Raw genomic sequence first — 10,476 nt, forward strand, 5'->3', positions numbered from 1 at the left:
GCACTTTCTTGTTCCTAATGAGCAAACAAATGAAACAGGAATTCTTACCCTGATAGAAGGTGTTGATTTCAACAAAACCTAAACAAAAAACTAGATAAAAGAGAGCCAGAGCAGCAGACTGGAGGATTAGTTCTTGCTAACACATTTTGCTTTTACAGAGCAAGATAATAAACAGAGCTGTGGTTTTATTATTTATGGTTTTCCTCCATCTTTTATATGGCACATGTTGAAGGGAATGGGCTTTATGTATTGCAGCAGAAAATCAGACATTTAAAGAGCACTAGTGGATTCAGAATAAACTTTGTAGATTTTGCAAAGACACGGTAACATCTCTTGATTGTGAATCATAAACTTGGGTGTTGCAGACAGGTAAAAGAATTATTAAAGAAAGTTAAATTTATTATTTTAGCTCCCCTCTGTCTTTTCCTTGCCCTTCATCTGTACTTGTCTTTTTGTCTGCTACATGTGTAATCTCTCTCCTGAGAATGACTGTGGCTCTGTGTCTTTCTTCTCACCCTTGGTGCTCTCCCTGCAGCATTCTTCATGCTTTCGGTCAGAATCCTTAGATGTTTTGGTCCTTTTGTCATCATCTTCATCTTCAGAGTGGTGGTGGTTTTTCTTCTGTTTTTTAGCCAAGTGCAACTGACTTGTGTGAGACTCTTCTACATCCTCATCCAGCACAAGATTGTACTTGGCGTCTCACTTTGGTTTTACCTTTCTTTTCAGAGTAAATTTTGAAGCTTTGTCACATTCTTTCTCATGCTCCTTGAAATCTTCCTTGGTAGATTTCCTTCCATCCACCTTTTCCCTTCCGTTTAATCTTTGCAACAGACTGGCTAAAATCCACATGTATCCATCTGTCATCTACCAGCACATTGCCCATTTTGAGGCAGGCTTTCTCACAGTCTTCCTCCTTTTCAAGCTCAATGAAAACATAGCAAAGAAATTCACCAGTCTTCCAGTTTTGGATTACTTCACAACTTTTAATGGCACCAAATTGTGAAAGTATTATCTCCAGATCTTCACAGGATTCAGTTTACATACAAACAGCAAATTTTCTGGTGGCTTGATGTCTGCCTCTGGTAAGTTTCCCACCATTTCTAGAAGAATGACACAAGTTTTTGTTTGTTTTTCTGTCTGAACTTCTGCCTCATCTGCAGGCTGTCCTTTCATGTCATCAATTTCTTCATCTGCTCCTATTCTGCCACTGTTGAGCTGTTCCTTTGTAGGATCCAGTGAGCCATCAGGAACACACAAGGCTTGTGGCTCATCAAAGGGATCATCTAAAATTACTGTATGCTTTATCCTGATGTCCTGATATGGGATAAAATCCTTATCTACAAAGGTTTCGTTAATTGTCTTCAGTACATCCATGCCTTCTGTCACTTCTCCAAATAATGTATGTACACCATCAGGGTAATCCAGGTTTTCCCCTGTGGTAATGAGGAACTGTGATCCATGCTGATCACTGCCCTTATTCACCACTGACACAGTTCCCTTCTTCTTGATTCTGGGCGCCTTTCCTGCCTCAAAAAAGCTGGCTTGATCACCATACAGTTGACAAAATATTCCCCTCCATGGCCAGTTCCCATGGGGTTTGTATAATAAAATCCCTCTGTACATTATAAATAAGACAATAATTGTAGTGCTTGACTTTGCAGAGCTTGAGGAAATTCAGACAACGCAGGGGTCCATGTTCAGGTTGCCCACCATGGTCTCCACACAGGCCCAGCCCATGGCTCTCTCCTTCTCCCAAGATTATTTGATTATTATAAATTTTGAGTACTTAGCTAAGTCCTATAACCTTGAATTTTATCTGCAGCAGTTCTTTAAAGTTGAGAAATAATTAGCTCATGAGAAAAAATATTACTGCTCAAGCAGAAAAAGTTGATTTAATCATGCACCTGTTTTATTGCCACAGCTCTAGAAATTTATGTATCTAAAAGTGGTTGCAGCAAGTAATCTTTAATCTTTTGTTATACCTGAATCTACATTACATAAACTTATAAAAGATTTGTCACAGCCTTTTTAATCCCTCCAGAAAAATAATTCTGTTCACAGATTGTCTGCAGATTTATTCTTAATAAGATTAAGCAAAGTTAAGGTCCAACATTGTCAGATTTGAGTAATACTAAGATATGTTCCATTAATTTGATTAAGGATGAGTTCTCTTCAGTTGATTTTGTTAAGTTAACCTCTGTTAAGTTTGAGTGTTACTGAGTTTGGACAATGTCCAGTTTAATTGTTCTTCATTTTAAGATATTTCCTGTTCTATTCCAGCTTTATTGAGATTTATTTTCAGTTCTGTTATGGTTTTTTATTTAGTGCAAATTAAATGTTGGTAAAATTGCATAAAGTTATGCTCCAGTGTTGCTAGATTTGGAGTAATGTTAAGTTACATTCTGTTAATTTGATATCTTTTTAGGGCTGAGTCCTATTTAGTACATTTTGTTCTGTCAAAATTAACTTCTACCGAGTTTCAGTGTTGTTTAATCTGAGTTATTGTAGATTTTGTTGATGTCTTGGTTGGAAATACAGATGTTTGCTAAGGAAGAGCAGGTAGGACACACACCACATGGGTGGATTCACTACACTAGGTGTTTGTTATTTTTTTTTGTTTGTTGAAGAACCATGAATTCAGTTTGCTGACTTCACTCACAGGGACGTTAATGGCAAAGCCATTGATTTGGATATCAGCAGGATTCCAGACCTCTCTACAGCTTGTCTGAATTCAGCCTTGTGTCCGTGGGCACACTCGGGTGCCAAGGCAAAGGGGAGATGTGCTGTCCAACAGGGCAGGGAAGGGGCTCAGTGCTCAGGGAGCAGCCAAGGGAGGAGCAGCCCTGGCTGAGCCCTGCACGGGGCTGTGGGCAGAGGGAGCCCCTTGGCTGGGCAGGGCAGCCCTGGCACACCCGAGTGCCACCCATGGCAGGGCTGATACCAGCGTCCTGCCTGCCCACAGTACCTGGGGAAGTGACATCAGCACACCTTTGTTCCCGAACCTGTTTGTCACCCTGCTCAGCACAAATGGATGTTAAATTAGTCCCAGTGACAGCCTGACAATGACAGGCTGGGCTGTCACTGGTGTCACCCCAGGGCAGGGTTCTCAGAGCCTCCAGCCAGCTCTGGCAGCACTGAGAGAGCAGCACTATTGCAAACAGCCCTCAATTCCCTGGCAATTACTCCACAGACCAAAGCCTTGCCACAGCAGAGATACTTTGTGGGTAAGGCTAATGTTTGAGCTAAATGTCTGATGTAGAGCTGACACACAGAGAGGTGTTTCCTTGAAGCAGCAGGGCACGGGTGCCAGCTGGGCAGGCTGCAGCTCCAGCAGCACCTCAGCCATTCATTGCCCCCCATGGGCCTGGCTGTAGGACCCCAATTCCTGAGAGGGAGGTGCAGTCAGATGTTCCCACTCCTGGAATGTGGCCCTGAGTGCTGAGGGAGGGCACCAAGCAGTGCAGATGGCACGAGGGGCTGTAAAACCCCAGAGGCATCATCCTGGGCAGGGTTTGAGCAGTTGGTCTCTGGAGGGAAGAGCCATATTTGAAATGTGAGGAATCTGGGGAGTTCACCTTCAGCTGTGCTTGGCTATTCAGCGGGCAGTCAGGGAATGTGCAGCTGGAGCACTGTGGCAGGTGAGTGGTTTGGGTTTCCTGCTGGTGCTGACACAGCTCCCAGGCACTGGAACATGGTCCACAGCTCCCTGGGTGTGTTTCACTCTGTGAAGTGTTTGAACCTATTTGATGGTGCCTTCGTACATGATTATTTTTGTTGTGGAGGTTTCCTTTGTGGTGGTGATGCAAAAGGAAAACACCTTAAAGCCATGGCAGGTTCCACACAAGGAGTACATGATTGTAGGACATTGATGTGCTGTGGAAGCCTGGAAGGAACAATCACACAGGACTAAAACACTCTCCTGAATATACAGAGCTCATGGATTGATTTTTTTTTGGTGGCTTTTGTCAAACCCCATCCTTACTCAAAGCTTTTTAATGTTCCAGAGTGAAATACAAAGGCAGAAAGGAGAAGAAAATCAAGGGGACAAATTAGCTGTGGTTTTGAAAGGATGAAATGAGGAAGCAGAATGAATGCTAGGCCACCATTTCTAGTATGATATACCAGGAATTGTGTCCAAGTTCAACTATCTTAGCTTCGATAATCCTCATAAATGTAGAAATCTGAATTTATGAATGCAGATTCCCTGACTGTGGGCTGGGAGGAGCCTGTAATTTATGTTCAGTTTGTGCTGGTTCATTGTTGCACATAAGTATTTGCACTTTAGCCATGGAAAAAAATCTCTTCAAAAATTGTTGTGATAAATCAGTAGCAGAAGACAGGACAGCACTAAACCCTAAGGATTAGGAATGTCTTGGCTACTCCACACCATGTCAGGCAGTCAGGCCTGGGCTCTGGTTGTGTATTCCTTTCACAAATTCCATTCTTACTCCAGTCTAGAGCCAACTGGATCACAAAATGGGCAAACTCTGATATTTTCTGTAGCAAGTATCAAAGGCACATCCACAGGTGGAGTGGAGGAGTGATTGAGAGGAGCCCTGGGGAGAAGAGAACAGGGAGGACGGGTATTGGCAATGAGGAGTTGTTCCCTGTGAGGGTGGGCAGGCCCTGGCACAGGGTGCCCAGAGCAGCTGGGGCTGCCCCTGGATCCCTGGCAGTGCCCAAGGCCAGGCTGGACACTGCGGCTGGAGCAGGGACAGGGGAAGGTGTCCCTGCCATGGCAAGGGTGGAATGGTCTCTTCCAAACCATTCTGAGGTTCTGTGATTCTAATTCCAGTGGAAGACATTTATTTTCCAAATGTCTTCTTTTCAGCTGTTCACAGATAATGAAAGCAACTGTCTCTCCTCTTCTTTTCTTCCTCCTTTTTTAAAGCAAGGATCATCCCATCTGTGGTGGTGCTATAGCTCTGCAGTAAATTTTACCTGAATTCACAAACCCATGGGAGTTAGTTTGCATTTGAAGGAGAGGTGCTAGTTTTTCCTTTTAAAAATTAACATTCAGAGCTGTAAATCTTATTTACCAATGTCCTGCTGTGTTGAGAATAACATTAATATATGACACAGCTTTAACTAAGCCAAGATTTCTATCTGGTAATTATTTTTTTCCCACCTGAATTTTTCTGTCCCTCACAGAGAAAATGCTTTGTCTTATACAATGGAGTTTAAAAAGCCACAAACCAATTTAGATTTGTGGTGCATAATTTCTAGTCATTTTTATGTATATTAATGTTAAATCATGTTCTTGATTTCCATAAATGACCCACATAACATGCCAAATTTCTTCCACGTTTTAAACAGCCCTGGGTTTTGATGAACAAAAATTGATAGGTATGAGATGAACAAAAGAATACTGATGACACGTAATATAAGCCTTGATCTAAAGTTGTGAACTTGTCAGATGATCTGCCAAAAATGGATTATTTTCTAAAAGTTTGAAATATGGCTGAGAAGCCTGCTGGCCATTATTCAAAGCCTTTAATTTATTACATTGATGCTGTTAGACAAGTGATAATCATAGGCTTTAATTTCCTGCAGAATTGAGCATAGGTGTAGAATGCTTTATATCATTTAATATGCAAAAAACCCCTCAGATCAGAGAATGGAATTCCTATCTGTGTCACTACAGGTTGTCTAATCTGACACAGATTGGTATTAATATGCTGCATAAAACGGGAATTTTCCTAGACCTCTGGTATTTCTTTGCTTTCTTGATGTTCACATTTTCCAAAACTGTGCAAGTTCATGTCCATCTTCAGTATTATACAAACTGCAGTAATTTGCTTCATTAAATGCCCTATAATTTTCCTCTGCATTCAAAATACTCCTGTTCTTTACTCAAGCTGGATTGTTGAGATGTGGGGTGGGTTGCACCAATCATGAACTTGTTGATTCTCTTGTCTCTTTCTGCAGTTAAAAGTAACCCACAGCACTGCTCCCAACGTAACACTCATCAGCACAGATAATTGTTTTTTTGCTATAGGATTTTAGATTCTGTTTGTGCAGTTTTGTTTTCTTTTGCAAGAGATAAAAAGGCACTTGGTCCCCAGGGCATGGCTCCCTTGGCCCTGCTGAGTGCCTGAGCAGCTGAATGGAACTGATAATCTTTGGCATTTACCAACAGGTTAATTTTACTCAGCTACATATGGGGCTCTGAGAACAATAGGTTTCCAAAGATTTTAGTTTTTTTGAAGGTTTTTGTGAAAAATATTTAATGCAAATTGTTTTAAGCTTAGCAGCTTACTTCAAAGCAGCTTTTTCCCTCTGTAGGTTTACAGAAAACTTTCCATTTCCTTCCTCTGTGTTTTTTTCTCTTTTTAAAATTTATTATTTTTATAAGATATTCTTCACAACATGGAGAACAAACTAACAATATTTAACAAAAAGTGTCAATTCAGAATAGGTGATTTCTTAATTGTGAGAATAGGAGGATATTGGAGAATAGGTGGTTTCTTAATTGTGGTCCCTGACGAACCTACAGGAAAGAGTGGATAGAGACAATTGACAAGGGATGGAGTGCCAGGACAAGGGGGAATGGCTTAGGTAGGGCAGGGATATGTTGGATTTTGGGAAGGAATTCCTCCCTGTGAGGGTGGGGAGGGATTCCATGATTGTAACAATTTCATTGTCTTTGATTTATACTACTCAAGGATCTAACACAGTATCCAAGCAAGTGAAACATTTTTCTATTTAATGTGTTTTTTTGGTGGACTAAGAGCATAAAAGGATCTGACTTCACGTTGTAGACTAGAACAGGCTATGTCTGTTTGTAAGTAAAAGCTAATGTTTTGCATTTTAACAGGGAAGGAAATGAACAGTGGCACTAAAACCACATCTGCCAGAGCAGAGCCTAGTGGCAAAAGTTACCTCTTGTTACAGTGATGACAGTATCCAGATGTCACCCAGTTAGGGGCATTTGCTAAAATCTTTTTGAAGTAGGAACACCTGTGACCGTCAAAAGCGATAAATATTAGATAATAAAATGCATTCCTGGTTGTGCACAGTGTAACCAACACAGTCAGGGACAGAGCAATCACATTTCCTCAACCTCCCTTCAAAACACTGGCTTGCCTCTGTTTATTCCTGTTTCCATAGGGCTGAATCTTTGAGGGCCTCCTACTCTGCTTTTTTTTCAGCTATTTTATATATAACATGTATTATTGCATGGTTTTTCATGCGCTTTCCTGGGGGTTTTTGGGGGGCCTTTGGGGGCAATTTTACATGTGGGTTTTTTTGCTGTTTGGTTGTTATTGTTGTTTTTAGATTGATATTCTGCAGGAACAAAGTTCAAATGTCTGGAGTTTCAGGTTGGGGTAACCACTGGGAACTGAGGGTGTGTTTTTCTGTGCACATTTGCTTGGGGCCTGCTGGGTGTTGCCCCATTAAAAGTAATGAAATGGGATGCACACATTGCCGTGAGCTACATTTAAGCACAAACACTTGAAATGTCATTCTGTGGGCTTTTCTCTCCTCACTTTCAGTGAATCTGAAGCAGAATTTGAGACTATTTTGGAAACAGAGCCTACAGCATGCCTGAGTTCTTGATTCATTTGAAGATGGCCTCACCTAAAGCAAAAAAATCCCAAAACAACACGACAAATCCCTTTGTTTTGCAGTGGCCCATACAAGCTTGCCCTGTTGCAATCCCTCCTTCTGGGGAGTTAACTGGAGCCATTCCTAGCTCAGATTTGCTTGCTGTCTCCTTACAGCTTTGAAGCTGCTGGTAACTCCCTCTGTTCTCCAAAGCAACAAAGAGGGCAGTACAGCACCATCCTCTTGCGTGGAGGAGAATGCTGTGTTCTATATCTGCACTGCTTTCAAATGTGCATGTTCAGTTCCAAGAGAATATTTAAGGTATCCTCTGAGTATCTGTGTTTACATGGAAATGGATGCAATTCTGAATTTCAGGGGGAAAAAAAATTCAGGGGGAAAAAAAATGATTACACTTTCAGTTTTTGAATAAAAATGAAATTACTCAAGTCCTTGCATATCAAAATCCACTGTTTGTGTTTGACGCATCGATAGTGACCTCTGGGGTTGCTGTTCTGCTTCTCAAGGGGATTTTGTCTCTGCTCTTTTGGCTGGACTCCAGGTTTGGATGACAATTTCAAGGTTACAGTTTGTTTATTTTTTTTATCCAGAGACGGGGGAGATCAATCCTAATCTATAGAGAGACTGAATCTCAAATGCCACGGTGCCAGAGGCCTGACCCTCAGAACGCTGAGCACTCGGAGCTCGCGGGCTGTCGTGTGGCACCTCGGGGTCACTCCTGCCCCTGCCACCCTCTGCTGTGCCCTGGGAACTGAATTAGTCTCACTTTGCTCTCAGAGCAGAGGATTTTCTTCCAATGGACTCAGCTGAATCCTGTCTTACCAAGTAAAATGGATATGGCATTCGCGAGTTTCTCTTCATTCTCAAAGGTACTGTTTGAGATTTGCTGGTTGTTTTTCTTTTATTCTTAGACTGTTTTCCAATAGTCTGTTCTGCTCTTGCATGCTGTGATCCTTTGTTTTCTATGTTAGCTCTGAGATATAAGAAAACCAGGCTGCTGGTTCAGGCAGCAGCTCCTTTTTTAGGAAGTAACCTTTGGTCTTTGGTGGACTTGAGGCAGTGCTGAAGAGCAGAAGGCGCTGCTGTTCTGGGTGTTGTCAGCACCAGTAAAGAGAAACACAGACAAACTGATTCATTTCTTTCTACCTCAGATTAATCCTGAAAACATTTTCCTGTGGTCACCCAAATGGAGGTCTCCTTCCATCTCCCTCCACCTCCCTGGTGCTCGGTGACCTTTAGCAGTCCCAAAAGGAGGCTCAGTGCTGGTGACAGTTGGGAGATGTCAGCAGAACCTGAGTGAAAATACCCCAGCACAGCACTTCTCCAGGATGACTGAAATCCTATTTTTGGAGACGATAACATCATAACCTTTTAATTTTCCTTTCTAATTTTTTTCCTGGGTGACAGATTGACAAGCCTAGAGGATGAGGCTGTCTATTCTTAGAGCAGGTTTGGCGTGGGCAGCAGCCCCAGTTGTTCCCCACGCTGTCCTGCTGATGTCAGCCCTGACCTCGGGAGCTGCAGCCCTTCCAGAGCCCTTCTCCTGCTGAGCCTGCCCAGGTGACTGATGTCAGTGCCAGAGCACAAGTGGCTCTGCAGAGCCAACAGCTCCTCCCAGACATTGCATTGAGCTGCTCTGAGCTTGCACCTCCAAACAACCATCTGAATTCCTGCCCCAGCCAATCTTTTTCATTCTGTCTCCATTCTCTCATGCTCTTAACCACTGCTCGCTTCGGATGGCATAGTTAAAATCTAGGAGCAGAATGTGGGTCTTCTCTCATGCAAAATTATTTTAAGTATTGCTAGTATAGTCAAAGAAATAAAATATCATTTTACAAGTTCTAGTTTATTTAATATTTCCTTAATATAACACAGGTTAAGAAAAGGATGTGCCATAAGTTTACCTTTGTAGTTTATTTTCTCTTTGATCAGTAGTTCCCCTTCTCTAGTCCTTATTTTCAGTGTTGATGTCAGCACCATCTCCATTTGTTGTATGCGAAAGATAACGCTCCCTGATAATGAAGATATTAGTCAGACAATTACCAGGATCGCTGCTTCTGAGTGTTTTATAATAGAAGAAGTGTCCGGGAGGGGGGCTTGCAGCAGAGATTGTGCTCAAGGAGAGTGATTCTGCTGTCCCTGCTCTTGCTGGTGGGGATTCTCATCCACTGCCTCTGAGGATGAACAGCAATAAAGAACATCCAGAACCAAGATGGGATGATATCTGATCATTTCCTGAATGGACAAAGAAAGTTTTAGGGTGAATTTAGAAGGGTATTACTATCTCAGCTTTAATGATACGATTCTTTATATTAATTTAAAATTTCTCAACTTCAAAATATTCTTGTGGCCTCCACTCTCAGCCCACACAAAGCTGCTAAGACAAGGTACTTTTCCAGGCTAGAAAGAGCCATCAGTCAGCAGCACACAATAGATATCAAAGACATCCCACTTCTGAAGGTATCATTAATACTAGTGCAGAACAAAGTGCACTGCAGCTTTTCATACCTCGTCTGAAAGAAAACCACAGTCAATCCCACCTTGCCTAGCTGGGAAGGAGGAAGGGATGTATGCTCTCTAAGGGTTCTCAAGGATGAGCACAAATTATGTCTGTTCAGGCAGTGTTACTTGGCTTTCTATTTGCTTATGGATCACTCCAGTTATTCCTTTAGGAAATCAAGCATTATACTGTCAGTCGTCAAAAATATGCATTGTTAACATGAGCTTCACTTTACATTAAACATTTAAATTATAAATGAGACAGCTGAGGGTAAGGGTGTGCAGTGAGCTGTGGTGTGGAGACTGGAAGTCTGTGTGAAGGCACTTTGAGGGAGCTCTGTGTGAGGGCCCTACACCTGGCTGAGCACAGAGGAAATGATAAACCCTGCCTCAGTCCCAGTGACAGCAGAA

The 10,476-nt window shown here is 42.2% G+C and overlaps 1 pseudogene; it reads right to left on the reverse strand.

Moving 5' to 3' along the window:
• Nucleotides 1–434: 434 nt before the first annotated feature.
• Nucleotides 435–1,675, reverse strand: LOC131089536 (peptidyl-prolyl cis-trans isomerase-like 4; annotated as a pseudogene).
• Between the last annotated feature and the right edge of the window lie 8,801 nt (nt 1,676–10,476).

The sequence above is a fragment of the Melospiza georgiana genome, chromosome 14, assembly GCF_028018845.1.
Source record: "Melospiza georgiana isolate bMelGeo1 chromosome 14, bMelGeo1.pri, whole genome shotgun sequence".
Classification (NCBI taxonomy): Eukaryota; Metazoa; Chordata; class Aves; order Passeriformes; family Passerellidae; genus Melospiza; species Melospiza georgiana.